Raw genomic sequence first — 17744 nt, 5'->3', positions numbered from 1 at the left:
AGAGAGAAACTTTTACTCTGTAAAGCCATACTGTAAACAAATCCTCTCCAGAGAGGGACAGGTTTCCGCTACCCTGGAAGTAAGCAAAATTCTTTGAAGGAGAGGAAGAAAAGACATCTCTGGGTTTTACTACCTTTAGAATATAAACAAACGACTTTGGGAGATACGTCTTTCAATCTTTCTAGAGCAAAGCGTTATCTTCAATTTCCAAGACTTGTTTACCACTCAGTCTCCTTTCACCCAGGCTGTCAGTACTCCACTCAGAAAGCCCAGACTGTGCAGAAATGTGGAAATATTCACAGAGAATTGTTTTCCTAACAAAGGCTGGTTGCAAGGGAGACTAGCATTAGGAAAAATAACACTTAGGTTCTAGGAAATTATCCAGATTCAGATAATTCCAGTGGTCATGAAGAGGATGGAAGAGATCTGAGAGGCATATTTTAGAGTCAACTTGACAGGTCTTTGTGATTGAATAGTTATTAAGGAGAATGAGAATAATGAATTACAATTAGTATATACTTTCAAGGATGGATAATCAAGGAAAAATAAAGGGAAACTTTTTTTCAATAGTGGAAAATAGGAATAGGTTTGAATATACAGGGTTAGAAATGCTGGGAACAGAATTGGAGTGGCAGATGATAATTCGCTCTATTCAGCAGTTAGAAATAGGAAACTTCTGAGGCAGAAATGTCTGGTGTATGTAGGTGGAGAAAAGGATCTAGAAAGAGGCAAAGACTTTTCAGTGACTAGAAGGAATAATGAAATAGTGTTTGTCACGACAGTCCAGGGTCATGCATTCCAATGGAGTGCCTTCCAGAGAAGTAGTTTGCATATAGCACAGACAGTGCTGAGAAAAATTATGAACAGAAGCTATTTAATTTATCATTAGAGAGGCCATCAGTGCTTCTGTGACAAAAATTCATTAGAGTGGTTGAGGACTATGTGAGTAATATGGTTAAAAGAGGAGGTGAGTGGTGATGGGTATTAAAGAGGGCACGTACTGCATGGAGCACTGGGTGTTATACACAAACAATGAATCATGGAACACTACACCAAAAACTAATGATGTAATGTATGGTGATTAACATAACATAATAAAATAAAATTTAAAAAAAAGAGGAGGTGAGTGGAAAAGAAATGAAAATAAATGTTACTCCATTATACGGAGGGACCACTATCCATTTGGCACAAACAAAACAATTCCTCACTGTTCTGACAGCTTTGGTTTTGCTTCTCTTAGCCGTCCCATACTCTCAATGACTTGACTTTGTTTTCTTCTGAAAACCCCCAAATACAAATGCATTGAGAGAAATGTCTGTATTGAAATTTCTTTTCATAGATTTACTTTGTGGTTGGATGAGTACTTCTGGGATTTATGTGATCTTTAGGGGTTTTTTTGAATTAACTTAATTAACTTTTTTGAATTAACTTAATTTATTATTAAATCAGCAAAACACAATTATAATAGGTCATATTCCCAGGCATGAAAATAGCTCTAGCAAACAAAAGTTTACATTTAGAATATATTAGTTTAAAATATAATTTTTATCTGCAAATATATATTTTATATACATATATATTTAACTTTTCCTGTGTTTATTGTATTAGTCACTTCAAAATTCCTTGACTTTGACTAAAATAATTTTGAGAGAATCTTTACGTAACCTTTAGAAATAAGTAGAGCTGAGGATTGTTCATGAGCGTAATTATAAAGAGAATTTCGTATTTGGAAGCAAGGGATTGATATCCAACCCAAACTAGAACTCTAAATGGTAGCAGTGCCAGGTGAAAGTGTTACACAGCCATCTGGCTGTCCCCTGGGGGGAGAGGAACATTAAAGGCTCTCTTGGCTCCATATTTGGTTTTATTCTTTCGATTAATATGTACTCTTCCATGATTCCTGAGAAACCTCATAGTGAAGATTTCACGTGTCTAAAATATTCAACCCATGCACAGTTTGAAATTGTATTAAAGTAACTGACGAAACTTTTGTAATTCATTCAGATGCCCAAATAAGTGTAACCTTTGGCTTTTCTGTGCCAACTAATTAATTCTGTCCAGGGAGTTTTCAGAACAAAGTTCAAAAGCTTCCAAGGTTTCTAGACAGAAGCATATGTCAGTACGGTTGTATAAGGCAGCTAAGTTATTTCCATACAATTTTGCTCAATCCTTTTATTACTATAAAACAGAGCAGAGAAGGAACTAGATCTACTGTGATTTTTTTAGAAAAAGGTTTTCTTTATGTTAACGAACTGGAATTTAAATAAAAACTTAAAAAAAATTAAGGTTTTCTTCCAAACAGCGGCAAGTAATTTGTCTTTTAAATAGTGTTAGAATATTGAGGGTATGTTAAACTTCGAGGAAAAAAAATTAAATGTGATTTTAGATGTCATCCTAGAAAAGGTTTACACTGAAGAATTTTGGGAGTAAATCTGAGTTTATATTGAATACATTTAGCAAGTTACTATGTCATATCTCCACTAAAGTGGAAATAGTCCCATTATACATCTGTGTCACCTGGTGTCCATCAGATAATCTAAAAGTCTCTCACAGTAGATTGTGAGGAGCCTAGACAGCGGTTTGTTGCCCCATGACTAACCCTCCTTTCTATTCAGGGATGAAAGCTATGTCATTCCCTGATTATCACCTGGTTACGGATTACTAATAGTAAGAGATTTCACCAGCGAAATGTTATTAGCTAGGCTATTCTCTGAGTTTTGCATCTATTAATTAATTTACTCATAAGTCACCTCATGGTGCAGTTGCTAGTATGTATGATTCCTCTTTTTACAGCAGAGAAATTGAAATGACTTGCCAAGAAGAACAAACCAGAAGCAGTTTACAAGTTACTAGGAAAAGCTTGGATGCAACATCATCGTTTATGGAACGGTTGGAACTTTGGTTCTTAGCTCTTTTTTTTTTTTAAAAGACTTTATTTATTTATTTGACAGAATGAGAGAGCAGGAGAACACTAGCAGTGGAAGCGGGAGAGGGAGAAGCAGGCCCCCCACTGAGCAAGGAGCCTGGTGGTGGGGCTCCATCCCAGGACTCTGGGATCATGACCTGAGCCGAAGGCAGTCGCTTAACAGCCTGAGCCACCCAGGCGCCCCTGGTTCCTAGCTCCTATGCATCAGAATTTTCTGGGTGCTTTAAAAAAAATGGAAATGGTTAGTTTTGTGTACTCAAACCAAAGAGTTCCATCAGGCTCCACCTGAGTTTTTCCTTTGCCAACCTGGGAACTCTGTCAGGGCCTTCAGCCAGGGCAATCCTACGGACCAGTTTATTTCCCTCCCCCAGGTTCTCTGTCCTCCATTGACTAATGGCCAGTGTCTTGACACCGAGTGGTTTCCATGCCTTGTCTGTTTTTTTGTTATTTAAGGCCATAGAGTACGTATGGTTCCCATCCCTTCATCTTGATCAGAAGTAGATGTCCTGTGGAATTAAAAAATATATATTTTATTGTTATCTCTATACATACAGAAGAGCACATCTGTCATTAAGTATGCAGTCTTATAAATGTTCATAATCTGTAATCAAAATAGGACAAGACACCCACTCAGTATCTAAAACAAAAAGATTGTCGAATATATAGCCTATTTTAGGAAGGAGAGTTATACCAATCAGACACAGTGTCTCTGAGCAGAGCAGAGGGGCTCATCTTATATAAAGTTTTTGGGAGAAATGTAGAAATCTGGTATTGACACTTGGTAGAGGTTAAGTGAATTAACATTATCTGCAGTATTCACCTAGGTGAGATCTTTTTTTTTTTATTGATTAGTTGTCAGAGGCATGCTTATTGCAGAGAATCCATTCTGACGAACTGACTTTCAGAAGCAAGAAGCTATCACTTATTGTAGAAGCACATTCACTGAAAGGAATTTTTGACCAACCGAACAAGTTTTAAGCCAGTACTGTGACTACATGTAGCCACAGCTATAGAATAATCCATCTTTGCGTGGGAGGATGAGGCTTCTTTTCTCATTGACTATAGCAAGTAAAGAGCAAGGAAAAACAAAACAAAAATTTGGAACATTCCTAGTCCCCAGAAGCTCCACCTTGGGCTCTCATCTGGTTTCTATCCTTCTCTTGAGAAAAGCCATTATCCTGACTTCTAACAGCATGGATTTGTTTTGCCTATTTGGGTACTTGGCATAAATGGAATTAGTATATATATATTTTTCTTGTTCTAGTTTCTTTTGCTCAGCATTAAATTTAAAAGATTTATCCATATTTAATATTGAAATATGTATGAGCATGTATACACATTTGTGTTGGATATATCCCAAGTAAGGGGATTGCTGAATCAGAGGGTATGTATAGGTTTCATTTTAGTAGATACAGCTAAACCCTTCTCTTTTGTGGTTGAATTAATTGCTGCTCCCATCAGTGCTCTATGAGACTTTCATTTGCTCCTCATTTTCCCCAGTACATGCTTTGATCTGATACATATATGGTCATGTTGCATTGTAATTTTAATTTGCTTTTCCCTGATGATTAGTGAGGTTGAATAGCTTTTTTCTGCTGATTAATCCTAGAGCCTAGGAAATTAGGTTTATACCCTCTAAGCAAGAGATGTGAAAGTTATTGTCCAGGAAATCTAGCAGAATACATTTAGAGATATTAATACTGGTAGTATCCCCCCCAAAGAATCCAGTCATATCATTCTACAGTGAAACCATATTTGACAAATTTGTCCATGCACACAGAGTTTCCAATCACCAGTCTAAAGTCCAACTCACTTATGAGTAGGCAACCAACGAACACTAAATATTTTAGAGAATTAGCTAACACGCGATATATACCCAAACTAAAAACCAAAAAAAAAAAAAAAAAAGAGAGAAAATAATTGGAAAGAAATGCTAACTTAAACAAAGAAAAGCATTTTTTTGTCATAATAATATAAATGGTAAATGCTGGTCCAGGCAAAATTGAGCTATAATTCTCCTGGGAGGATGGATGCTCTGGACGCGTATTTGCAGCGGGTGCATGCATTGGGTATATGCAGTGGGTGCAAATTTGTAGCAGGTGTGGGAGAAGTTATACAAATGACCTAAATTTTCATCTTCCATTGTGAAAACTAAATGCATATGGCTTAAAATTGAAAAAATAAAAAAAAGGAGGCTTAATATCTGATTGAATGATAGGGATGATAGAAACTGCAAATAGGATACACTGGGATGATAACCTAGTGCTGGGTAGGAAGAGCTGCTTTTTGGTGAGAATCTTTTTAAAATTGTGTAACCCCTAAAACCGTGCATGGATAAATATAAGAAAAACCCAAATTGAAAAATTCCTGCTTTTGAAACTTAATGGTTAAGATAGTAAGGTTTTTTTTTACAGATTTTATTTATTTACATGAGCAGGGAGGGGGCACAGGGAGAGGGAGAAGCAGACTCCCCGCTGAGCAGGGAGCCCGACGCAGGTCTTGATCCCAGGACCCCCAGATCATGATCTGAGCTGAAGGCGGATGCTTAACTGACTGAGCCACCCAGGCACCCCAAAGTAGTATTTTACCACAATAAAAACAATGGGAAGAAGCTTCCTTGACCATGATTCTGGGGAGTGCCTCAGGAGAAAGAGAAGATAAGTATGTGGTTACATTTGGTCATATTTAACCAGTACCACTCCAGTGGACGTTATATAAGTGCTCACTCCAGAAAGAAAGCATGTTAAGTAAGAGATAATAGAGGGAAATTACATTATTTTTAAATGAAAACAAATGAACTAATTCAGCATCAGTATGTTAATACACACAATCTCTGCAATGAAGGATACATTGATTTTATTAAAAAGTAATAATAATACCACCTCTTAAGTTGAATTATTCATTCCCTCATCAAATATTTATCTGGTATCTACTGTGTGCTAGACGATAGAATGACAAAGACACATTTTTTTTTTTTTTTTACTTTAAATTGTTTGATCTAGTAGAGGAAATAGAAAACCATGTAATGACATTGCAGGGAGTACCACACATAGGGGAGATCTCAAGGGCAAACGAGCACCCCCAGACCATGTTCACAGACCTCAAGTAGCTGTGAGTGCTTCCCCAAAGAGTACATGTTTGTGCCAAGTCCTGAAGGTGGGGTAAAATAAAATTACATAAAATAATAGAAGATACCTATTTATTTGATGTTGTTGTTATGTATTTGGCACAGTTACTTTGAGAAAGAGAAAGCCAAAAGTATGAAGTGAAGTTAGTATCTGAAGGCACAAGCTCAGTAATATGACTGAGTTCATTCTCCGGTCAGCCCCTCAAAGTTGGCTGTACATTGGACAAATCTAGTGATTTCTAAATCATTAGATTTAGATATCTCAGACCCACAGTCGCAGGCTCTGATTGAAGGGGTCTGGTGTGTGGCCTGGGCACACCCTATGACTCAGCAGTCCCACTCTTATGTATATGCCCAAAAGAAATGAAAACATATCAAAAAACATCTGTACATGCATGTTCATTGTGGTATTATTTGTAATAGCTAAGATTGGAAACAACCTAAGCGTCCATCAGTGGATGAAAGAATAAAAAACTTGTGAGATATATATGTATGTAATAAAGGAATATCATTCAACCATAAGAAAGAAGGAAATCCTACCATTTGTGATAACATGGATGTTCCTTGAGGGCATTATGCTAAGTGAGGTAAGACAAATACTGTCTCATGTCACTGATCTGTGGGGTCTAAAATAGCCATATTCCTAGAAACAGTAGAATTGTAGTTACCAGGGTCCTGGTGGGTGGTAGAATAGGGAAACATTGGTCAAAAGGTACAAGCTTGCAGTTAGAGGAGGAATCAGTTGTGGAGACCTAATGCACAACATTGTGATTATAATAGTACTGTATTATATACCTCCAATTTGCTAAGAGACTAGATCTTAAATGTTCTCACCATAAAAAGGGATAATTATGTGACTTGATGGAGCTGTCAGCTTTGGTAATCACATCGCAATATGTAAATGTATCAGGTCAACAGGCTGTACACCTTAAACTTAGGGTTATATTTCACTTATAACTTAATTTAAAAAAAGATTTTTTTGACATAAATAACTCCACAGGAAATTCAGACATGCAGCCAGTGTTAAGAACCAAAGATGTCGGCTGTTTTCAAAGCTGAATTTCAGTGGGAGAATATCTCCAAAAAAATGACTCAGAAAATAGGTTACAGCAGAACTCCAGGATCCCGACAGGTACACCTAATATATGTATTATTTTCACATAATACAGTGGAAATAGTGCATTTTGTGGTTGTAAGACAGGAGACTAGGAACTTAGTTTTCTTTTTAAATGTCATTTGGTTTTTAAACTCTAATGTAGTAAAATCTCAAAATGATCACACTGAATTTTGGCTTAATGTGAACATTTCTGGAATAGCTTCAAGCATCTGGGCCGTTTTCAATCACCACTTTCATATGAAGGACGTTGGTGTAACGTTCTGTGGTTTGTCTCTCCGAGTGGCATTTCCCTGTCTCCCCGACACAAACGGTGGCCTCCCAACTCGTATGTCCTTCTCACCAGAACATGGGCTCCTTAAAACGTCCATTTACCCTGGGCATGCACTTAATGTGTGTTTCCCCATCATTAACCATGTTTTTCACCATAATTTCCTTCATTTCAGTAAAATCTCATTTCTTACCCAAAAGACAAATTTCAAGTATTTCTTAGAGCAGACGGTCCCTTTTATTCTCTGTCAATATTATTTTTTGGTTTTACAATTAAATATTGTGAAAAATTCAAATGCACAGGTAAGTACTTAAAACAATGTGAGCAGTGTACTGATACTCTGACCTTGAAAATAAAGCAGATACTATTTTTTTGGTTTGTTTATACTTCTTTCTTTCCTTTTACAGGACTAAGATAGATGCAGATAAAGTTCCTTTTTCCATCGATTTCCTTCTCTTCACTCCCAAATGTTTTTTTTATTATAATACATATTTTTGTACTCTACTGAGTGTAACCATAAAATACATATATGATTTCAGGTGATACATATAATTTTGCAACTGGCTCCCCACCACTACCGGTGAATATTATGTACTTGTTGATACATGTAGAACTAGTTCAGTGTTTTTAATTGTCTTAATAATCTATTGAATGGATAAAGTACAGTTTTCCTGCTCTCCTCCTGAAGAATAGTTAATTTTTTTAAAATATTTTTTTACAATAATAAACTACTTCTATGAACATTCATGTAAATATTTCTACTCTTGTTTCTTTTTCAACCATTCTGTTCATTGCTAGGCGGTATCCCACTGTGTCTTTAATTTATGTTTCCCTGAGGAGTACTCTGTGATTATTGGCCGTTTAGGTACTATCTTTTGTGAAGTGACTTTTCATGTCTTTTGCCTTTTTTCCTTTATTGAGTTGTTTCTTATTTTCTTATATATTGGTACAAGTTCCTTATATATTCTGGATATGAGGCCTTGTCAGATATAAGTTTTTGGGATATCTTCATTCTCTTGCGGTTTCTGGCAGGCAGAATTTTTAAAATATTTATGAAATCCAGTTTATCAGTCTTCTCTTTTATAGTTAGGGCTTTCTGTGTCCTGTTTGAGACAGATAGCTTTCTTTTCCCTAAAGTCATGCAGATATTCTCTATTTTTTTTTCTTTTAAATGCTTAATGACTTTACCCTTCACATGTAAGTTATATGATCCATGGTTTATTTACTTTTTGGTATGGTGTAAGGTAAGAATCAAGATTGATTTTTTTTTCTTGTCCTTATATCCAATTGAGCCTGTTTTTGTTTTGGTTTTATTGTTTGTTTTGAAAAGACTATATTTTCCCCAAGTATTTGCAATGGCAAGATTGGTATAAATCCGGAGATAAAATGTGTGTACATCTCTTATGAGCTCTCTTTTCTGTTCCATTGGTCTGTTTCTCCTCAGAGATAGTGCACTATATATGAGCCTTGGTCTCAGTGTAATTCCTCTAAATTTGCTCTTCTTCAAGATGAAATAATATTTATTATAGGTCCTATGCATTGTCATGTAAGGTTGTGTGTGTATATGTGTTTTCCTCTGCTGAAAAATTGAATCTTATATATGTTTATATGTAATTATATGAAATTAGATATGAATATAATTATATAATTTATGTTGTTTATATTAAATTATATAATAGAGAATATATTATATATATTTATGTATTTTTTAAAATTTATAACTGTTAATGGATGACACTGAACTTGTTCCTCTTTATTTGTTTGAATTGTGTTCTGTTTTCCTGGACTAACATTATACTTGGTGATCATATGAGCAAGTGGTTGGGAGAAGCTATGTGACATAGTTCCTCAGTTCATTTTTTTCCTTCTTCAGTTGTTAGAGCATAGAGCACTTTCTTTTAAAGTAAGTGGTGCATTTTATTATATTTTTCTCTTCTGATTTTTGTGTTATTTTGTTTAAGAATTTTCTTTCTCTTTAATCTCCTTTTGTCCCTTCACGAATACATTTGCAAGAAATATGGTGTCTTCCAAGATATCACTCTCTCTCCCAGAAGTTACGCATTCCTAAGACTGCCCACATCAGATCCTGTACATTTTCCAACACCTTCCTCTTAGGTCCTCCCTATCCAAGGCTGTCGTCTGCCATGACTTGTAAATGATTTCATTAGTTTTTACTACAAGTTGGGTCTTTTCCTTCAGGGGGTGAACCCTAAACATGTTATCTCTTTACCACTCCTACTAGAGCCTAGTCACCTCCCCACTCTGTCCTTTGTATGGATGGATTCTGGGGCCATCTTTGCTGCTTTCCTGATGGTCTTTTGTGTTTATTTTCTCAATTACATGTAGATTGGTGTGTGTAGACCCTTATGGCTTCTATTTGTGCTAGAGGTGTGAGCTAGGAAGATTTTGTTTTCCTAATCTCTACTATCTGTATGAGACTTTTTGTAATATTTGGAATGTATGTGGCCACCATTATCTTATAGGAATCTAGAACCTTTCATTTTCAAACTATTCCAAAATAGATTGACAAATGGCATATTTATATAGATTTCTTACTTTATAATGGCTTATTTTATAGTCCTCCCCACAGGGATAAGCATGGGTTTACCTATTATTAAAGAATCCTATATAAATTAGCTTATTATGTCATTCTTTGGATTGATGGAATTCATACCTCAGAACACATAAGGATAAAACCAGGGGTTCTTAAAATTCCATAACTACCCTTACTTTCTGGTCTGAAGGCCCAGGAATCTATATCTTTAAGAAGCCCCTAATCTAAAACAGGTAGAATAAGAGTAATACTTTCTGATTCTCCTCATATATTATATTAAGATAATGTAAGCCATTATCTTCTTAGTGATAATCATAATACCGTATAATCTCTGAAACATCCTCAGGCATATGAACCTAAACCCTGATTAAAGAGTGAAATATACAAATAATTTTTTAGGCCAAAAATTATTTGTCAAAAAATTCAGAATTTCTGCCATCTAAGTGCTCGCTGATCTTATTCCCAGAAATGCTCCATGCTGGCAGTCTCTTTTCTAAGAACTGGTTTAAGAGATAACATATGATTCAGCAGTTTGTGATCTATGTTCTGAAAGATTTGATTTTTAAAAATTAATGGTAGTGGAGTTAAATACCTCCTTTATAATTAGTACCTGAAAAAAAATTACATGTATCTTACATTGCGCATATATTTTGTAGAAGTCCACCAAGAGGTAATGACTTATAAGTATCAAAAAAGGACTTATATCCAGGGATTTGAATGCCTTAAGCTTAAAGATGCAAGTTCTACGGGGCGCCTGGGTGGCTCAGTGGCTTAAGTGTCCAACTCTTGATTTTGGCTCAAGTCATGATCTCAGGGTTGTGAGACTGAGCCCTGCATCGGGCTCCATACTTGGCGTGGAGCCTGCTTAAGATTCTTTCTCTCCCTCTCCATCTGTCCCACCAACCCCCTCCCCACGCATCCTCATGCTCTCTCTCTGAAAAGAAAAAGTTATATTATGATCATAAAATTTATTGCTCTTCCTCTATCTTTAAAAACACTGTTGTTTTTAATAAGATCCCCTTAAAAGGAGCACTCGTTATTATAGAATTTAATTCTCTCACTCAAGAATGGAGTAATTTCCCTAAATTATATAACCTTGAAAAAGTAATTTAACATTTCTCTGTAATGATTTCTTTCACATAGAAAAATGGCTATGTATTATAGTGCTGTTGTACATCAAGAGAAATTTAAAGTTAAGAAGACTTTAAAAACAATTTGCCTATTAATTATCTTTAATTTTAAATACTACATATGTTCACTTATTAGGTGACACCAAATATAAATTAATTCCACATTTTTCAAATTATAACATTCCAAAAATTGTGATATAAATTCTCATGAATCCAGATAACATTGTGTATTCACTATTACAAATATATTTAAAATCACACATGTGAAATATTTAAAGAATATTTTTTTTTTAGGATTTTATTTATTTATTTATTTGACAGAGAGAGACACAGTGAGAGAGGGAACACAAGCAGGAGGAGCGGGAGAGGGAGAAACAGGCTTCCCGCTGAGCAGGGAGCCCGATGCGGGGCTCAGTCCCAGGACACTGGGATCATGACCTGAGCCGAAGGCAGCCGCTTAATGACTGAGCCACCCAGGTGTCCCTAAAGAATATTATTTTTTATCTCCACATTTAATGAAACCATTTTATTTAAAGTCTGGGCACATAACCTTGACCTTGGTACCTTTGTAATGACTACAGTCACTCTTGGACTCATCTAACAATTTTTAAGAACTTGTTGCCTTTTCTTCTGACTGCCTAAATTGTCTAGATTCATTGCTTTTTAAAATCAGCATGTAAAAAAAAATAATAAAATCAGCATGTCATGCTATCATTGGAAATTTTATACCAGCCCAGTTACTGATTCACATAACTTTAGGGTAGTTTGGGTTTGTTTTTAATATTTTCCCTGTTCATATATATTGGTACCTCCAGTACATACTACTTAATTTATGGCTTTAGAAAGGATCACTAAAAGGATTTTTAAAATAGTGATATCCATCACTTGAACGTGTGGGGTTATGCCTCTTAGGTTGACTAGATCATTCTAGATCAACATCATCTAGTCATCTAGATCAATGACTAGAATAATTAAACCTCTTTCTCTCTCTCACTCTCCTTAATGTAAGCCACCAGGTAACCTCTGTAAACATCCAAAGTAGGTCAGTTACTGTCATTGCAGGCTAAAGTACCATTCCCAAACAGTAGTTTAAATCAAGAAATGTACAATTAGAAGGTGTGTGATGACTTAAATATGAAGCAATTTCTTTCTCAGAGATAATGGAAACAGAGATTTCCAGTCATGCAGTCTACATTGATTATTTATTTATGCCGCAATTCATTTCTTCTTCGGAAATATTTGTAATCAGACACAGTTTAGTTAAGCTTCCTTTTTAAAAAAAAAAAATCTTATTCATTTATTTGATGGAGAAAGGGGGGGAACACAGGCAGGGGGAGCTGCAGAGGGAGAGGGAGAAGCAGACTCCCCACTGATCAGGTTGCCCAACGTGGGGCTTGATCCCAGCACCCCAAGATCATGACCTGAGCCAAAGGCAGATGTGTAATGGACGGAACCACCCACGTGCACCTTAAGCTTCCTTAAATTGAAAAAAAAAAAAACTTCTTTTAGAGCTTTCCCTTAATTTAGAAGTTATTATTACGACCTTTGCAAAGAAATCAGAAGGATTTTTCTTAACCATTTTTTAGATGTAGTTTATGAGAGGTCCTCTGGCAATTCCCACCACTGCCCTTCTGGATGTTGGAATGTGGTTCGGAGGAAGGCCTGTTGGTGTCACCCTACAGAGCAATCGCAGCTCACAAGGGTTCAGAAATTTTCTGCTCTGCTTCTATCTCCATCCATGCTGACATCTCAAAAGCAATAGCTTTTATTTTACATTTTTTCTTATATTTTTCTTAATGACAATAATACATCTTGAACACTCAAATGTTTGTGTATTTTTTTAGTTCTTATCCATATTTTAAAAATATTGAGTGGAGAATTTTGGCTGTTTTCATTTTTTTCCCAACTATTTCATTGATTGTTCTTTCCCAAAGCAGAATAATGGCCATCTTGACCTTTGCTCATAAGCAAAATATCACGTTAAATCAGTAAAGGTATCATTAAAAACAAACTTTTATCAACTATACTTCAATAAAAGACTTTTAAAAAACTTAAAAAAAGGAAGTTTCTATAATTCTCAACTCAGATAATGAAACATGGCTTCGCTTTTCCATGTTTGTAAAGCTATCTAAAAAAATGTAGCACGCAGTGATACAGATTAATATTGAGTCCTGTAAAAGCAGTTAAAGAATATCAGTACATAGGCTGAGATTCCATATAGAAGTATTACAGTAATAGCATCAACCGAGAAGCGTATCTCCTTCATAAAGAAAAGTTCTTTTCATATATCAGTTTTTGGAGAGTGTCAGTGAGTCATAACCTAGCAAGCCACCCTATATAGAAGATACCACAAAAGGAAATATGATTTAGTCTAATCTAATTTCTTGGCCATTATTAAGTATAATACAACAGAATGATTCTTTTAATTACTGATAGCATTTTCAGACTACATGTATTATTGCAGAAAGTGTAAATAACAACTGAAAGACCCAGTATTCAGCTTTGGAATGTGTGGGCACAGCCATAGTTTCAGACTTTAAAGCACATAAAGCTGCCTATTGTAATGAATGTTTAAGTTCTTCACAGATTTCAGTGTTACAACCGTTGTTTGGGGGGTGATCTTTAAATGTGCGTGTTTAGTAATAGTTTACTAGAATCTATTAATAAATCTACTTATTCGCATCTGTAATCTGGGAGAGCATGTCCTATTAAAATCCCTACCTCCCTGGGCTACATGTGCAGTGTACTTTGAGCAATTAAATAGACTCTTATAAGTTATAATCTCTCTTCTAGGCTTTCGGAGTTCTAATGATAGGAGAGAAAAACCTTCTCTAGAAGTTACAGGATAAATCAAGTGAACTTTTAACATAATAGACGTGTTTCAAAAGTATATTTTGATAAAACTTGATTAATATTTTTAATAATGTTGAGAATTTTGATAATACATATCAAACCCTTTACCTAATTTGCATGTCTTCATGTCTAACTTTTGTTAATAAAGGATATACTGTTTTAATTAAAATATTTGCCTAATATTTTTGGAGAACTTAAATGAGAAAGTCACAGAACATATAGCATATAAAGGTAAGTTTAGATAGCTATTTCCTCTAGTCAGATGAGGTCTCAGTTTCATCCCTCGAGGTAGATTCCTTTACAGTGACCTGTCCCACAAACTGCTATGACTTATCAATAAGATCACCTTTGATAGAAAGATTTATATAGGCTGTTCTCTCATCATTTCCAATTTTATACCTGGCCCGAGTACCAAGATCCATGTCTGCATAGGGCATTCTTTTCCTGTGGGGCATATAGTCAATAAACAATTAAAATTTAAGGGAAGAGAAAGTACGTGATAAAAAACAGTCTAACACCAAAGGGTTGCATATGTTGTCATCAGAACAATATAGTCTGATTCATTGTTTTTTTCTCCATTCCTGGAACTTACCCACTTAAAACCGGAGAGACCCTTTTAGTAGAATAAAAATACTCCCTTCCGATATGTGTACCAGGTTTAGCTCTGCTTTTCACCCTTAATTTAAGAAGAAAAACTGGTATACGGCATCTCTGCTACTGCAATGACACTTTAATAGCATCATGGAAATACTTTTGCACCTTTTTGTTTTAAATGATAATACCATTGACCTATTTCCTTGCTTTTTCTGTTTTAAATCATCAGCTTCTTGGTATATAGGAAGCCTCCTTAAAATAGGATATGGATAGAGGAAAAAGCATGAGTTAAGAATCTGACAAGTTGAGCCTGTGTTAGTTCTTCACTGCAAGGATCATAAAATTATAAATAATTGCAAGGATTCAAGATCTTTTTTGAATGAGTTTCCTCACATATGAAAATAATGTGGTAGAATGAATAGTCAGTAAACTTGTTCACTTAACTATCCTGGAATAATAAAAAATAATGAATGTCTGTGTAGAATTTGGCAGTTAATAAGGCTTTTTTTCATATTTATCAACTTCATTCTACAACATTCCAGCTCTTATAAGTCCCATAAATTGCAAAAGATATTTTAATCCTAAAGAGGAATCTTTTCCATGATTAAAAGCTTATTTGGGAAAGTACGTTAACTTCGGTTTCTTTATCTACAGAATTGGTGATAATAAATGTCTCACAGTGATGAGTAGATAGCAAATTTCTCCACAGGGTTTTTTTTTTTTTTTTTTACAGGGGATAAAACTCACCTCTAATTAGCTATTTAACTCTTAGCCACGTAACTAATTGCTATTGCATGTAATTGCATATTTTTCCAGCCAGAATTCTATGTATATGTTCATAAGGCTATCAGTCTGTGGTTTAAATGAAGTAACAAGTTTATAATAAAATATGTCCAAGTAACAAGGGCCAGCATATGACAGTCAGATATCTTTATTGTGGCAAGTAATTTTCTTGCTAACTGGTGATGCACCACTCAAATTTCCCTTCAAAGAAACCACAAAAGCATTGTCTCCTTTGCTACTATGGGTGTCTTTAGGTACCCTTCAGCTGTCAGCCCTTCTGGGATTGTCTTAACTGGAGAGCCTCTTTGCCCAAGGCCGCCTGGCATACATCCAGTGAATTATGGACATGGCAGTACACAGAACCAGTCATCTCCTTTAAACTGAACATAACTTTGGAGGACTGTCCTCTGAATCTCCCCCACTGGAGGGTGGGGGGATCAGCTGAGGATGCAGCTGCCCACTCCAGCTTCCTTCCCCTCTCTTCTACAGATGTTGATCCCAGACATCCCTACTAAACCTCCTGTGTGCTCAGTTCTTTCTCAGAGTCTGCTTCCTGGAGAACTCAACTTGCAAAAAAATATTTATGAGACATAAGATGATGTACAATTTATGAGAGAAAAATTCATTCAGAGGGATAACTCACGCGACTTATATAAAAGAGTATAATGGTATTTAAATAAGTCTTGAATATTTAAATGGAAAGGCTATAACCCACTTACGATGAGATCTTAATGTGTGTACATATGTGTTCATGCATGATGTACTGGAAACAAACATGTAGGTCTACGGCAGATGGTGTTAATTTTAAACGAAATATAAATTTCCTCCTTCTTCTTTACTAACCAAAATACAATTTTATTCAGAGTAATATTATTTCTTATTTCAGGCAAGCCGCTTATTGTTCTGGTCTGTCTTTACCATAGAACTTATTTCAGGTCTATGAGATAGAAACAGCATCCTGGCTGCATGTCCTGAGAAGGTGTGTGTTTGTTTGGGTTTTTTTCTTTTTATTGATTAGTAAAATGGGATTGGCACTTCCCTTTCTAGCCTTCATTCTGCCTTGAGCACAGATATGCTGTCTGGAGTTGAGGCATCCATCCGTTGGCTGTGAGGAGAAAGAAAAGAAGACAGGGAGACCAGAGACGCTGGCCCTTATATGGTTGAACTGCTCAGCCACCCTCAGTAGCCCTCTCTTCCCAGACTGTCTGATACACATGAAACAAAGAGGTCTTAAATTAACTTAATCACAGGGTTGACTTTCTTGAGTCTTTTAAGAAGATAGGAGAATGATGCTTTGTCATGAAATTTAAGCAAAATTAAATCTCTTTAGCTCTACTTTAATGTATTAAGAACATACAAGAGGATCCAATTTTACGTGAAGGATGAAGACGGGGAGAGAAAAATCAGTCCTTTAAATTCTGGGGGATTATTGCGAATACAAAGGAAGAGTGAGAAAGAATGAGGGTGTCAGATGCCAAGAGTTCTCATGCCTCATGCTCTACCCCGTCCACACCTCAGGTTGGATGCTGTAGATGTGTCCACGTTTATCTAAGGGAGCACAGTATCAGAAAGCTGTAGGTCCTTAGGAAATACCTACCCTTCAGCTCAGCCATGGCAAAATGCCCTGGCAGTAGGGACATGAAAATGGCAGAGGAAAGTAGGTAACTAGATGGGTCTGGGGCTGTGGTCTTGGTTCTTCAAAGTTTGGGTGGCATATCGGGAAGAAGGGAATTAAATGTCTGGCCTAGGATTCCTTTCCGTCCTTTAGGAGGGCAGGCAAGGATGCTTTTGGGAAAGAAGGCACCTGGGTTAATCTTCTGTAAATATACTAATAACTCACTTCTTAGAACATAAGCCAATATTTATCAGGAGTAGAATTTTACCTATTGAATTTTTTTTAGCAGGATGAACCTGCTTTAGGACTGCTCATGGCAAACAAATGTAGAATCTATGGATTTGTGAAATATGACTCGAAGCAATGTCCTGTGAGCTGTGCAACTCTCTGGGTATAAGATGAAGATGTTCCCTATTTTATGTGGTAGCCCCATGCATCTTACTAAAGACCTCATATATTATTCTGTGTCACAGAGCATGGCTGATGTATCCAGACCTCTCCCTTCTTCATCTGGTCTTGGTTATTTGTATTCTTGACATTACTAGTAAAGCTTGACACTGGATAAGATATCTGGATATCCTCTGTCTGTTAGATCTGACAATCTGATATTTTTGTTAGCTCATATATATAGGACCCTAGATTCCCCTTGTGCTCTACAGAGAATATTAAAAGGTGCTAAGAAGGCCAGGAGACTAACAAAGAACTTATATTGGAAAAAAAATGCTACAGTGTTCAGGGAAAATATGTTTGGTCCAATCTTGGTGAGCTTAGTGAGAT

At 35.9% G+C, this 17744-nt stretch overlaps 1 long non-coding RNA gene across 1 annotated transcript in view; it reads left to right on the top strand.

Annotated features, from left to right (window-relative positions):
• The window catches only part of LOC141373845 (uncharacterized), a 73339-nt gene that overhangs the window by 38590 nt on the left and 17005 nt on the right, over nt 1–17744 (top strand). The gene's annotated exons all lie outside the window — the stretch shown is intronic.

Source organism: Callorhinus ursinus, unplaced genomic scaffold (assembly GCF_003265705.2).
Source record: "Callorhinus ursinus isolate GAN/ISIS: 27379988/994484 unplaced genomic scaffold, GSC_fseal_2.0 scaffold12, whole genome shotgun sequence".
NCBI classification, from domain to species: Eukaryota; Metazoa; Chordata; class Mammalia; order Carnivora; family Otariidae; genus Callorhinus; species Callorhinus ursinus.
Note: the sequence above shows the minus strand (reverse complement) of the source record. Positions and strands in the feature narration are given on the sequence as shown.